This window comes from Hyla sarda, chromosome 2 (genome assembly GCF_029499605.1).
Source record: "Hyla sarda isolate aHylSar1 chromosome 2, aHylSar1.hap1, whole genome shotgun sequence".
Classification (NCBI taxonomy): Eukaryota; Metazoa; Chordata; class Amphibia; order Anura; family Hylidae; genus Hyla; species Hyla sarda.
Genome location: NC_079190.1, coordinates 460,226,780 through 460,242,450, shown reverse-complemented (window position 1 = coordinate 460,242,450; position 15,671 = coordinate 460,226,780). Strand labels below are relative to the sequence as shown.

At 40.4% G+C, this 15,671-nt stretch overlaps 1 protein-coding gene across 9 annotated transcripts in view; it reads right to left on the bottom strand.

Annotated features, from left to right (window-relative positions):
- LOC130357063 (uncharacterized) overlaps positions 1–15,671 on the bottom strand; it is a 732,821-nt gene that overhangs the window by 232,309 nt on the left and 484,841 nt on the right. For all 9 annotated transcript variants that reach the window (XR_008889093.1, XM_056559412.1, XM_056559411.1 and 6 more), the window contains one exon: positions 14,304–14,404. The gene's annotated coding sequence lies outside the window, so the exon portion shown is untranslated. The remainder of the gene's footprint in view (positions 1–14,303; positions 14,405–15,671) is intronic.

Below are 15,671 nucleotides of genomic sequence, written 5' to 3'. Positions count from 1 at the left end.
CCTATCCAGACCTCCTATTCCGACCTCCTATCCCGTCCTCCTATCCCGACCTCCTATTCCATCCTCCTATTCCATCCTCCTATCCCAACCTCCTATCCCGACCTCCTATCCCGTCCTCCTTTCCAGTCCTCATATCTCGACCTCCTATCTCGACCTCCTATCCCATCCTCCTATCTCGACCACCTATCCCGACCTCCTATCCAGACCTCCTATCCCATCCTCCTATCCCAACCTCCTATCCCGTCCTCCTATCCCGACCTCCTATCCCGTCCTCCTATCCCATCCTCCTATCCCGACCTCCTACCCGACCTCCTATCCTGACCTCCTATCCCGACCTCCTATCTCGACCTCCTATCTCGACCTCCTATCCCGACCTCCCATCCCATCCTCATATCCCGACCCGTAATATGTGTACCAAGCATTGAAATAGCTACAGCCATACGGAAATTATATGGGAAAATACATTTCCCATTGATTTGTATGGGACTTTAAACAAAAACCCCGATCCTCACAAATGGGGGTAGTTAAGGGTTAAATTAACTATCCTATATTTTAAGTGGACATATAAGTAACATGTGACCAAGTATTATCAAAATATCTCCAGCTGTTTGGAAGTTATGCGGTAACACATATTTCCCATTGACTTGCATGGGACTTTAAACATAAGCCCCGTCCCTGGCAAATGGGGGTGAGTAAGGGTTAAATCACCTATACTATGTTTGTTGTTGACATATAAGTAACATGTGTGCCAAGGTTCATGTTAATATCTTTAGCCATTTGGACGTGATGCTGGAACATACATACATATATACATACATACACACATACACACACACGTTGAGTTTTATATATATAGACATCACCAATGAGTTCCAATTTGCCAACCCAGTTTAATGGTCAAATTATGATTGGCTGCAGCTACCAAAAGGGAGGATTTATCAACATATTACATAGTGTTGTGTTAATATAGAATTAATATAATATGTTGTATAAATATAGAGTATACAGTAAGCACCTTCTGTGACAGCTTCAAGCTGCTTTTATCATTTATAGCTATGCTGAGGATTTGGAGCTCTGTATCACAAACGTTTTGTTTTGACCAGTACAAAGATACGATCGGAAACAATCTGATTAACAAACAAAAAGGACATTTTCTTAAGGGTGGGGTCACATGTACCGTATTTTGCTTCATAATTGCTGCTTCATATTTTCTTACTTATTGAAGTCAATGGGTGGCAAAATAAGCAGCTGATTTTGCTATCCATTGACTTCAATGGGTAGGAAAATATGCAGCAGCAAATACACAGCAAAATACGGCACATTTGACCCTACCCTAAAAGTGGAACTGTCACCCGGTACGAGGTATAGAGGTGCAGCCACCAGCAGTTAGGACATTACTGACGACACCTTTACCGTGGACGCAGTTTGTAAAGTTAGATCGCAACTGTTTTCTAATCCAGCCGAACAGTCGGAGAAGCCGGCCGAGCTGCAGTGGCACGCTTTCTCCCCAACTCCCCAAATACCATACAGGGTTTTATGCTCGGAGTGGGTCATAGCAGGTCAGGGCATAGAGGAGTCTTGCTGCTACGACTCAGCCAAGCTCCCCTACTGTTCAGGAAAATCGGAGCAGTAGTGAGCTGAAATATGGTGCAGTCTTCTCTATTTCACCCAATTTCCTGCTCGAAGTATTTTTTTTTTTTTAAGACAAAAAGGTTCATAGGAATACCATAATGTTAAATGTTTAAGTGTCACTAAAAGTAAAAAAAAAGAGTTCCAAAATGAAATGTGCTAGTAAAAATTAATAACATACTATATGCAAATACATTCTGTACATAACAGAGCATAATATTACAGTGATGGATGATATGAGCCGATAGCACAATATGGTCTATCACCATTCAGTTGCACTTTAAATGCTTCACTTTTATAAACAATGTTTTTGACTTTGCTTATAGCCTGCACTGAAAACTTGCTCCAAGAATATACTAGGCGTAAGCGCATGCATGGTTTCAGACTAAAAACCAACCCTATGGCTAGGTTTCCACTTGGTTATTTAATTTTTTTGTTTTTTACAAAATAATGCCAGAAAAACGGCCACTGATTTTTACCATTGCATTTTTAACTTTGTGTGGTAATTGCTTTTATTTGTGTGGGCCAATCGCAACTCTTAGCAGCGTATATGAATCTGTGATATAAAGAGAACTTCACATCACAGCATAGTACAGAGCAGGGCAGGGGAGAGAGGTGCGGCGTGCCGCCCGCTTCTCCAGATTAGAAAGGATGATTGCAATGGGTGTCAGGAGTGACACCCGCTGCAATCTGTCTCTTAGTGCAGGTACTACTGCTACCAGCATGGAACATTGTGTTCCATGCTGGGAGTAGTAGTAGTACCAAAATAATGTTGAAAATATACAGAATGAAGTTGAACAGTAGTTAAAAATCACACACTTTGTAAAGCACATTATTAAAATACATTATTAATAAAAAGTTTCACAAAATTAATTTTAAAAACAATTATAATTTTTACAATTACATGGCCCCTTCATTCATTTTTAATACCGACGGCTTCATTTTTATGTCCCTGTCCACTCACATAAATTGGTCCCTCATTGAAAATTTATACAAAATTCTGTTCTAAAAAATTTAAATGTCGTTCCCTACAACTTTTTTCATCTCTACTCTGTAACTTTTTTTTAATAGCAACCTATGAAATTTAATTAAAAAAAGCTAACTCCTTCCCTTTTTTTGGAATAAGTAAAAAAGTAAAAAAGAGAATAAAAACAGCTCGCAAAAAATGCCAATGTTAAAACCCCAATGGCTTTTTTTTGTGCTGTTTTTTTCCTCCCATAGACTGCAATGGGAGAAAAATGGCAAACGATTTTCCCAAAAAAAGTCTTAACATGAGGTCATTTTTAAAAAACTGCCAGGGAGCCAAAAATTGCAAAAAAAACTCCAAAAGGATAAAAAAATTTAAAAAACGCCAAACTGAAAAACAATTTCATTTTGCAGTTCCCTATTAACTTTTATTGGTGTTTTTTGGTAAAAAAAAAAAGTGGAAACCTAGCCTAGTGTAGTCTTTTTCTGGAGTCACATGTTCCCCAAGCTATAGCTCTCCAGCAACAAGTCCGAGTTCACTGCTAAAGATAGTAAGAGAGAACTGAGATAGAAGTGAGTTATACATGAATATAGGCTGTCATGGTTAGTTTAGAGTCGGTAACCCTGGAAATGAATGGGACTGCATTAAAGCTGTATGTGCAAACTGGATTCACATTGGATTTACATGGTAGATATGCTGCATAGAACATGTGCAATACTGAACTGTAAATTAAAAGGGGTACTCTGGCCCTAAGACATCTTATCCCCTATCCAAAGGATAGGGGATAAGATATCTGATCATGGGGGTCCCGCCGCTGGGGACCCCCAGAATCTCTCATGCAGCACCCACTATCATCAGCCTCACGGAGCAAAGATCGCTCTGTGTTGGATGACTCACGATCACAGGGTCGGAGTATCGTGACATCCTGCCCCACCCCCTTGTGACGTGGGGTGGGGCGTGACATCACAAGATCATCAGTATCGGAGCGATCTTTGCTCCGTGAGGCTGATGATAGGGGGTGCTGCATGAGAGATTGTGGGGTTCCCCAGCGGCAGGACCCCCACAATCAGACATCTTATCCCCTATCCTTTGGATAGGGGATAAGATGTCTTAGGGCTGGAGTACCCCTTTAAGTTCTTCATAATACAAATAATAGGAGTGAGATTCTATCTCTACGGTCACATTTTGTAAACACTTTTAGAGAGTATGCCATATGGCATTTTTTTTATGTGCCACTGTTTGGTTATAGACTGGCATACGTTGGAGCATTATTTCAAGATAATAATCCTGATATAGATGTTGGATGCATTTCTATGACCTGATGGTCTTAGTAATAAATGTAAGCTTATGCAATATGTCCCATGGGAGTCTGTGAAGAGTCCAGAGCAACACAGACATTAAGCCAGAAAGACTTTAAAGAGTTGAAATAACAAAAAGAGTCACTTGAAAGTCACATGTACATATTACTCAATGGGAGGAAAAGGTCAAACTATTTCTCACATTGCTGGAAAATGCCATTGTGATTAAAAGGATTGTCTGGTCGTAGGGATTTTCAAGTGACTCAGTTTATTCCTGTCTACAATCTATTCCTATTTTCAGTGATTTATTTAAAAATTGTTCAATAAAATGTATGAACGCAGCCCTAGTCGATAAGTCATCTAAGGTTATTGGAATGGTCAACTTTGTATCTCCTAGTGGAGGAAATCTGAAGATTAAGAAAGTTTAACAAAATAAATTCTTAGGTTTTCTCTTATTCTTGACTTTTTAACAAATGTTATTGAATATTACAGTGTGGACACATGGGAGACTATGCTTGGCCAACGTATAAATGTGTCCACCCTTACTACTCTGCAAGTTTTGTTAAGAATTACAACTTTCCATGATACACAGTCAATACATTATTGTGACATGCTAAGAAAACCCTGGGTGACCACATGTAGACATGGAGCATCAATATCTCACAACAAAATATCATTAAATTATTTATTTTTTGTTTACATCCTGTTTTTGTTTGGTTGTCTAGTGCCTAGTACATTTCAGGAGTAGTCAAGCCCAGAGGGAGGGTAAGGGAGGACCCATTTGAATGATTATATAAGTTATATACACATTAATAAAGTCAATATAACTCTGCTAAAAAGGTTTTTCCATGAAAGTAAGTGAATGCATTCACAGGGACCCTTAAATGGGTACTCCACACCTCGTTTAGAACACTGGGTGTGGGCGGCGGTGATGTCACGCCCCCGCACATAGAATTTCATTAAGGGGGCGTGGTGTGACGTCACAAGGGGCGTGGTTGTGATGTTATGACCCCCTGCCGCCCGCTCCAAGCGGTTGGAACAAAATGTTCCAAACGCTACGGCGGCGGAGTACATCTTTTATAACATTAAGTATTAAACAGCCACAGAGCTCCTTCAAATTATTTCCTTGTACAGAGATGTGATATTCCAATGCACAATAGCCCCACAAATTGCAAAAAAAGGACCTTGATCCCTAATAGATGTTAAGCAGGTATCTAGAGGTAGGGCCCTGGCCAATCAGAATATTATAGTTTATCCTAGTTAGGTTATGCTACCAAAGATAGACTTGTTAGTATATTCTGTTTCGTCCCAACTCTGCCAAAAGTTCAGTTCAGCTCGAACGCAAACCTTGGGTGATCTGTTTTGGCCAAACCTGCTAAAATAATGTCAGTTACATATCAGAAAGGAGGAGAAAGGATCACATGACCTCAGGGAAGCCCATTATATCTTGCAAACAGCTCTTCAAACCAGAAAGCAGTACAGTGTTCCCTTAACATACGATGGTAATCCGTTCCAAACGAACCATCGTATGTTGAGCGATCCGTGCAATGTAAAGTATAGGACGTAATACTCCCCTGTCCCCGCCGCTCCGGACCCGTCACCGCTGGCCTGGATGTCGCCCTCCATCGCTGTCGCCGCGTCCCCGGGGTGTCCCCGCCACTCCAGACATCTCTGCTTCCCGATGATCCACGCTCTCCATCGCCGCCATCCCGTCACTACGCACGCCGCTCCTATTGGATGATGGGACGGCGCTGCCGGATAGCGGTTTATGCGATGGCTCCAACATACAAAAGCATCGTATGTTGATGCTGCCTTCAACATGCGATGGCCTCTGAGATGCTGACATCACTATTCCTCCAATCACCTGTTCTGCAGGGTTGCGATGGCTGGACCTGTGTTGTGGATGGGGCTAGAAGCAGTTGGCTCTATTCACTGCATAGTGACATTGTCTGGTAACTCATCTGCCATTGCACTGAACAAGAACTGAGCTGCAGTAACCACGCATTGCCACAATGCAGTGAACGCAGCCAATGAACCGACTGAGCCTCAATAATGAAGGGACTGTTTACACTTCCACTGTGGCTTCTGTCTGTTTGTAACCAAAACCAGAATGGTCTGCCAGATCTATCATATGTATGATGTATAATGCTGGTGCCCAATGGGTCTCACTTATTGAGAACTGTCATCTTTCATTAATTTGCATGCAATTCTATCAAGTCTACTGAGACTACTGAGGCTTAAAGGGGTATACCAGGAAAAAACTTTTTTTTTTTTTAGATCAACTGGCTCCAGAAAGTTAAACAGATTTGTAAATTGCTTCTATTAAAAAATCTTAATCCTTCCAATAATTATCAGCTGCTGAAGTTGAGTTGTTCTTTTCTGTCTAAGTGCTCTCTGATGACACGTGTCTCGGGAGCTGTCCAGAGTAGAAGCAAATTCCCATAGCAAACCTATTTTGCTCTGTGCAGCTCCTATGGGAATTTACTTTTACTCTGGACAGCTCCTGAGACAGGTGTCACCAGAGAGCATTTAGACAGAAAAGAACAATTCAACTTCAGCAGCTCATAAGTACTGAAAGGATTAATATTTTTTAATAGAAGTAATTTACAAATCTGTTTAACTTTCTGGAGCCAGATTATATATAAAAAAATGTTTTCCCCGGATAACCCCTTTAAAATAAAGCCTATAATAGTAACAAAGCCTTACTGGCATCTATTTGCCCCCCTTAGGCAAAAGGGCCCTAGTGCTACTGCTGCAGTACTTATACTTCAAGATATGCAATGCAGAAATATTCCCTTATAACTAAATGCAATAACATATATGAGTACACATGGGGAACATGTGCTCATGTATAATATAAACACATGGAAAAAGAATCTGTTTTCCAGCACATTTTCTGAAAAAGGGAAACCCAATGCAGACAAAGCCAAATCCTATGAAATGACAGTGATCTTCAGCAGGTAACACTGCAAGCACCATACATGTCAGTTTAAGATACTAGATGGGACATCTATCAGCTCTGTAAATACAGGATCTTGAAGTAAATGTATCAAGTAATGCATTTAAATGTCAAAGTTACACAAACATTAACAATATTTTCAAGCTTCATCTAAGGCCCCTTTCACACTATAAAATTCATCCGTTAAAAGATCCGTTATTACTTCTGAGCATGCTCGGAAGAGGTGACATCAGCAGACTCCTGCAGTGCTGAGGGACTACTACTACTCCCATCGTGGAACAGACTTGTTTCCATGATGGGAGTAGTAATTCCCCGGCTGCGGGAGTCTGCCGGTGGCTGGGGAGGCAACATTAGTGTTTGTACTACAACCCCCATCATGGAACAGGCTCTGTTCCATAATGGGGTTGTAGTACAGGGGCTGAGGGATTAATCGCATCGGGTCTCACTTCTGAGACCCGATGCGATTAGATGTTATTAAGCAGGGGAGCGGGCGGCATCCCCTGCGATGTACAATGGATTTACTTTCATTTTTAAATTCCCCGCCAGGAGCCCTGAATGGCCAGTACTGAGGAGCCATTCAGGGCTCCCAGTGGGGTTTTCAAATTGAAGTGCTGGGTGGGGAAAGATATATAGAATCATTGGGGGGGGGGGGTATATGTTCCCCCCGCAACGCATATATATGTTCCCCCCGCAGCGCTATCATAAGGCCTCGGCAGTGCTATGAATGGAAAGTATTCTACAGCAGCGCATCTGGCTGGCGCGATGTGCTGCTGAAAGAATACTTGTCATTCATAGCTCTGCAGCGGCATCTGTATATGGATATGCTGCAGGGGTCAGACATGTATCCATATGTCTGGCCCCCACAGCGCTTATATAATCATATGCCTCCGCAGTGGTATGAATGACAAGTATTCTACAGCAGCGTATCTGGCCCTCGCAATGTGCTGCTGAGAGAATACTTTTCATTCATAGCGCTGCCAGGGGCATATGATAGCACTGCATAGTGAACATATATAAATGTGCTGCAGGAGGAACATATATAAATGCGCTACGGTGGAACAATATATAAATGCGCTGCGGAGGGGAAAGATATATAGAAGCGCTGTGGGGGCCAGATATATTACCCTTCCCCCACCCCCCCAGCAATTCTGTATATCTTTCTATCGCTTATATTTGAAAACTCAGCCAGGAGCCATGAATGGCTCCTCAGTACCAGCCATTCAGGGCTCCTGGCGGGGAATTTAAAAATTAAAGTAAATACATCGTACAAGGGAGCTCCCCTGTTTAATATCTTCTAATGGCATCGGGTCTCAGAAGTGAGACCCTGTGCGATCAATCCCTCAGCTCCTGTACTACAACCCCCATCATGGAACATAGTCAGTTCCATGATGGGGGTTGTAGTACAAACACTAATGTAGCCTCCCCAGCCACCGGCAGACTCCCGCAGCCGGGGAATTACAACTCACATCATGGAAACAAGTCTGTTCCATGATGGGAGTAGTAGTAGTCCCGGCTGTAAGAGTCTGTAGGCAGAGGTGTTAAAACGGCCGTACATGAAGGATGTTATAGCGGGTCTTAACGGATGAATATGCCCGTTATTTTGATGGACATTATTCAGCCGTTAGCACCCGTTATTTCATCCGTTATTATACATCTGTTTTTACACAGAAAACAGATGTTTAATAATGGATTAATGCTCATAGTGTGAAAGGAGCCTAAAAAAGATAAAATAAAATAAAGTTTTAGTCATGTTTAATGGAGTATAAGCCCAGTACTGACAAACCAGTGTAACTAAAAATTTGGAAACTGCGTAGCTTACATCCTTCTAGGATCAGAGACACAATAAGAGTAGAGATCTCCATCGATAATACTGAGTTGGAGCAAAAATTGTTAATACTGTCTAGTTTTAACCAGACTTAAAACTTAGACCAGACTTGAGCAAAACATATGGTTCGGACTAAACTAGTTTGGCCCATACCTGTACTTTACCAGTAGCACAAAATATGTATATAACAGTGTCTAAGAGCCCTAAAGCCCTGTTAGGTCACCTAGGAGTGTATCTATGTACTTCTGAGTTGTGTTCAAGGCAAAGTTCAAAATTACGGCAACATGTATGGCTAAAGAGATGATGCTTGATGGTAAAAAGCAGACTATTTAAACACATTGCACTAGTTGATGGAGAAGGCAACAATTTCCTGACCGAAATTATTCCTCGTGAATTCCTCTTGAATTTCTCAGTGTGAACGCACCCTAAGTGCTCTCTGATGACAGGTGTCTCGGAAACTGTCCAGTGAAGGAGCAAATCCCCATAGCAAACCTATTCTGCTCTGTGCAGTTCCCGAGACAGACAGAGATGTCAGCAGAGAGCACTGTTGTCAGACAGAAAAGAACAACTCAACTTCAGCAGCTGATAATTATTAGAAAGATTAAGATTTTTTAATAGAAGTAATTTACAAATCTGTTTAACTTTCTGGAGCCACCCAAAGTTTGAGTTTAGCCTGAACCGAACTCTTAGCAAAGTTCTGACCAAAGCTGAGTTCTGTGCGTTCATCTATACCAAAAAATTTTAGTGCCTTTTAAGCCACACTCTTTTCCTCTTGGCCATGATTCCTTTTTGAACTTCTTTGAAAACAAGTGAGGTGCAAAAAGTGTCAAAAACACATAATATATCTAATGCAAGGCATGTTTGCAATGGGCAAATAAGGTAGTGTGTTGAAAGAAATCCATATGCTGCCCAACTAATATTTCTATAATTTTTTTAATCTGTAGATTGACAGCAACTAGGGGGTGAACTTTGCTGGGCTCTAGCGGCCGTGACGGGGCGGAGCCTTGACGTCACAATACTCCGTCCTCTGCACTGCCCGTCATCAGCCACAGAGCGATCCTCGCTCTGTGCTGCTGAAAGATGGGGTGCTGCAGGAAAGATTGCAGGGGTCCCCCTCAATCTAACAACTTATCTGGTTCTAAGATGTTTAGAATCAGAGTACCCCTTTAAGATCACCAGGAGTATAAGCTCACTTCAGGATACCTAGAGTATGTTCACACAGCGGAATGTGTGTCCTGGCGGACATTTTGCAGACAGTGGGCTTTGGCAAAACACGCCTCTGCTAGGGCCCCTGGAAATGGCAATTCATTTCAGAATGGATTCTGCAGAAAGAACTGACATGCCAATTCTTTCTGCAGAGGCTGCAATTTTAATTTCTGCGGCTGATATTTCTGCCGCAATGAAGGAAGATTTGCAGATTTTTTTGTAGACCCATTGAAGTTAATGGTATCAAAACCCTCTGCCGATTAATTATGTGTGAACCTGCCCTAAAAAAAAAATCGATTCCACAGAGATCAAAGATACAGTCACTTTTTTGGGCTGGTCTTGGAAAACATTTTTAGCCTAAGTTTCCACTTATTATTTATTTTATTATCAAAAACTCCCAGACGTTAGCTGGGAATATATAGGAAAATATGAAAAACACCAAACCCACTTAGCATTTTTTCCTTTGGCATTTCTTTCACTCTCCATTGGCTTTTTTTTTTTTTTTTTTGGCTCAGTGGCAGTTTTCTAAAATTACAACATGCTGAGACCAAGGCATTTTTTCCCCCTATAGACTTCTATGGGAGGAAAAAAAGGTAAAGAAAAATTTAATGTGGATACAATTTTTTCTACCCTTGTTTACTTTTATCTGTGTGAAAAACGGCATCCTGAAAGCGGTCAAAAACTGGCAAACACTCAAAAAAGCAATTTATGCTAAAGCTAAAAAAAAAAAAGGAAAAAAAAAAAAAAACGCTACAGTGTTGGAAAAAGCAGTTGCAGGTTTTTTTGGGCCATTTTTGGTGGCGTTTAAGTTGTGCGGAAATATAGCCTAAAGGAGAAATCAGTCAGTGGTTGAAATTTTGGTCAAAGGTTTTAACCCCTAAAGAACAATGGACGTCGCATCACAACCGATAAAAACTACAGATCAAGGCACAGAAAATGAGGCCTCATATAATCTCGGATACGGAAAAATTTTAAAGTTATAGGGGTCAAAAGAGGACAATTTTAAGCCTACTCTTTTTCATAAAAAACTTTATAATTTTTTAAAAGTATTAAAATAAAACAAAACCTATACAAGTAGGGTATCATGTTAATTGTATGGACAGAATAAATAAAATGTGTAATTTTCACCGAAAAGTGCACTGCGTAGAAACAGAAGCCCCCAAAAGTTGCAAAAATGTTTTTTTTTTCAATTCTAATTTGCCCCACAAATAATTTACACCATAGATTTTATGCTAAAATGAGTCATGTCATTACAAAGAAATATCGGTGGCACAAACAACAAGCCCTCATATGGGTCTGTAGGTGGTAAGAATAATAAAAAAAAAACTGTTGTCCTTAATAGTCAATAGTTAATCAGGAAAATGTTATATGGACTAAAACTTCAACATCAAAAATGAATAGCCAAAGTTAGAAGTAACAACTATGCAACAAAGCGCCTCTTTGTTTTTGCTACAATAAATGTCATCCACCACAATGCAAGGTGCAGAAGTCCATAAATATGGATGAACTTCCCATAAACCGGCTACTTTACCTCCCATAAGTGGCCCAGTGGATCCAAACCAGCACGATGGTATATAAAATATACAAAAGAATTACCTTCCAAACATACATTATTCACAAAGGCTCAAAGAATAAAACACCAAAACAAGTGTATCTTTTTTTATCATGCAGACAAGAATCGCATCCCGGGTCTCTGGGAGCACAGCCACTTTTGTTGAGGAACCATTTAAATCTAAAGCAGATGTAGCAGCTGTTTTTTGCACCTGTCAGCGCACACCAGTGACTGAAATAATGAGCTAGCCCCCACCTGAGACCTCTATTAGGAGGTGGGGGCATCTTCAGAACGTGAGAGAACACACTGTAGTGCCGAAATCTGTTGGAGCAACGTACCTCTGCTATCTCCATATGTGTGCATGAGATATATCACACGGGCGCAACACAATGCCACCGGTCTACACTAATGATCTCTTAACAACAAGAGCAACGTCCGTCTCTCCCACCAAATAGGCTCTTGCCGACGAGAACGGTTTCATCAGCTGCGCCACATTTTCTACAATGACCTGGAATAATTCATGCTTCATATAATGAATCCACCGCCCTGTAGTTCCCCCCTGCATTCGGAACATGGGAAGCCCCTAGTTTAATTACAATCTCTGGGAAAATAATACAAAAGTAAGGTCTTCTACAGAATAAAATGTCTTGTCAAACTTGAATGCGATGTATGAAATAATAAAAAAAAAACTGCAAAAACACTCTAAACACTCGAAAGCCTCGTCCTACAGCCAAACAAAGAGTCCTCTTTCTGGCCATTTAATCTGCTAATTTATTTTCTCAACCAACACATAAATCGAAACACAGCTGTAACCAATGACTTGCAGATCTAGTTCCTCTTCCAGCTGGATCCTGTTCTGCTGAAGCAGCAAGATTTTCCACATTGTTCCCTTTTGTACATCTGGAGAAATCATTTGAGTTCAAAGGTGACAAGAAAAGCTCTTTAAATAAACCCAACCAACGGTGAAGATGCCCAGGCAACCAGCAAATCCCCATCAGGGGGATGCTTATTAAAATAAAGCTTCCATTGAGAGGCGCTCCTTTTGTGTATTTATACATGTATCCGCCTTGATTTTTTCCCTTTTATCAGCAAAAAAAAAGCCTAATAATCCTCTGCTGTTGACTAATGAGCTTTCACCTGTGCTATATAACTTTGCAATTTAAGATGACCAGCCTAAATACAGTAGAAAACCAATGAGTGAATTATTGATCGAATTTTCAAAATGGCCACCTTTATTTTGCCTATTTTGTCTAACACTTCAACTATCAACAATTTCACAAGTTTCTCATGAATGGGTAGGCTGAATAAATACAGTATAAATAACCACCATCCATGGTAAATACATGATACATTTACGCCAAGAGTTTAAGGATCTGTTCACATTAGCATCATGGCTTAAAATGTTTCTCTTATTTTAACAACACATTTTTCTTAGGATTTTCAGGCAAAATTTTTTTCTAAAGAACCATGACCCAACATGGTTTATGTTTACCTTGAAAACCATAATGCTGTGATGTCTCTGTCACACGGCTGTCCAAAAAGTTACTGCTAAACCCAAGTTATTGTGTTCACCTGGCCATGCTGGTGTTCCATCACTTTTGATGTAAAAAAAAACAACCCTGTATTCTTTGCTACCAAAATAATGTGAACAAAGTCTTAAAGAGGTTATCTGTCAAATAAAAAAATAAACAATGCAAGAAGTAATAGTCACTTGACTGATCCTCTGTCACCCCGTTCTAATGAATTACTGGGTCCTCACTGGTTTCAGTACTTCCTGGTTCTTCCTGACAGAGACATCTGACCAATGCAGCCAATCACTGGCCACAGTGGTAACCCACTCTGGAAAGTGACTCAATAAAATGGTCACATATCCATATCGAAAAGGAATGGGAAGTACTGCTGGGGACTCAGGAAGCAGCATAGTTGGAGCAGTAGGGGACTGCTAGGGTAAGTATTACTTGTTTAGATATGTTATAATATTCTCAGAATTTTAAAACACTTATCCAAAGATACAAAGTATCCCCTTCTATAGGATAAGAGATAACTAGCTGATCAGTGGAGGTCCACTTGCTGGGACCTCAACCAATCATGAAAATGGACAATTGTCCTTCAGATGAATAGTGTTAGCACAAATGTACTGCCCGTGATCCGTTCATGCTCTATTGGGCTTCCAAACATTGCCACAGTTAGTGTTCAGCAATGTTCGGTTGCCCTATAGAAAATTAATGGAGCACTGGCTACGCATTCAAGCTGCTGACTGCTGGGACTACCCATGGTCCCAAGAACTTAGGACAATTGGTGCTTTATTCATTCTGTAAGCCCCATAGAGAACGGAGCACTGGCTGTGCATAGACACACTTCTGCTTTATTCGTTCATAGGACAGTTGTCCACCATTCCTGGGTTCGGTGGGTTCTCTGTGGTCAGATCCCCACCAATAAGCTAGTTGTCTTTAATCCTGTGGATAGGGGATAACTTTGCATTTTAGGATAACCCATTAAATTAAATGCCTGGACCACCCATTGAAATTGGATAAGTTGGGATTAAATATGATTCTGTCATTCTGGTAACAAAAAATATCACTACAAGCGGCAGTATTTTTGTCACCAAAAGTGATGGATCCCTAGAAGTAGGCTGTGAATGGTAGTGTGCACAGAATTTAACTGTCTATTTAGCATCCATATTTTGTCGGCAACACTTTAACGCCTTTTAATCTTTGCAAAATTTAGATCTCCATAGGGTTCCATGTTATCTAAGTTGGATCCAGTAGAACCTTTGAAGAACTGGAAGTTGCAGAAAGAATAAGTAAACAGACAGGCCGGGAAACATAGATAAAAATGAAAGATCTAAGTAGTTTATCTCACTGTACCTTGTCTTTGTATCAGATTTTGACATAAGGATTCCCCTGTAGTGCTGGAAAGTGATGGAATGGTCTTCGTGGGATATTACGGCTTTTCCAATTATTCACACCTAAAAAATAAACGTTTTAGTGAAGTTAATTCAGAAAAATGAAAGTTAATACAGATTAATTATATTAGTCTAGATAGCGTATAAATAGCAATGTTATGTTAAATCGCTCTGTATAGCAAATAGAACTATGTTCTGTAAGGAATTGTCTAGACCTGTTGAGTTATAACTTCATCACTGACTTCCTAGAAAGAATCAAGGGGAAGAATGCTTTCTGATATTGAGGAGAAGAATTACTGGCCTATTCTCAACCCTAAAAAATTCCTTCCACAGGAAATGTTAAGAAGGATTACATGTTCTTGGAATTTTAACAAAGAAAGAGCGAATTTGGAAATGAACACATAGAGATGCTGCAACCTATAAAAGAAGCTGCACAGATAAAGTGTGATATCCTCTGCAGTGTTTTACAAGACATACAGAACATAACATGAAACTCAATATTTAACATAGTATCCAAAAATGTTATGGTAATCTATTTAAAATCTTCAATTTAAATTTGAAAATATATCTTTAATCTTTTCAGTTGTGAGGCCCTATGGTCTCCTCATGCTGCTGGGACATTACCTAAAAAATGTTATGGTAATCTATTTAAAATCTTCAATTTAAATTTGAAAATATATCTTTAATCTTTTAAGTTGTGAGGCCCTATGGTCTCCTTATGCTGCTGGGACATTACCTAAAACTTTTTATGGTAATGTATTTAAAATTTTCTATTAAAATTTGAAAATATATCTTGAATCTTTTCCATTGTGAGGCCCCATGGTCTACTCTTGTTGCTGCCACCTCCAGGCTTGGTCATTCTGCCACTATATGGTCTCCTTATGCTCCTGCCACCTCCAGGCTGTGTCATTGTGCAACCATGTGATGTCCTCATGCTGCTGGCATATTACATAAAAATATTAAATAATAAATAATTTGATTTACTGGAAATGGGAACCATGGTGACCGACAATGGGAAGAACATCTTGTCTGTGCTGCTTCAAGGAAGCCTGAGCCATGCGCCCTGCATGGCACACGTGTTCAATCTGGTTGTCAAGCAATTCCTGAAGTATTACCCCCATCTGCAAGACATCCTAACAATGGGAAGAAAATTTTGCATGCACTTCAGCCACTTGTACACCGCAAAGCACACCCTCCTCTAGCTGCAGCGTCAGAACACCATCCCTCAACATAGTCTGATTTGCGACGTTTCCACACGTTGGAATTCCACCCTCTATATGTTGGACCGACTATACGAACAGAAAAAAGCCACCACCGATTTCTTGATGAT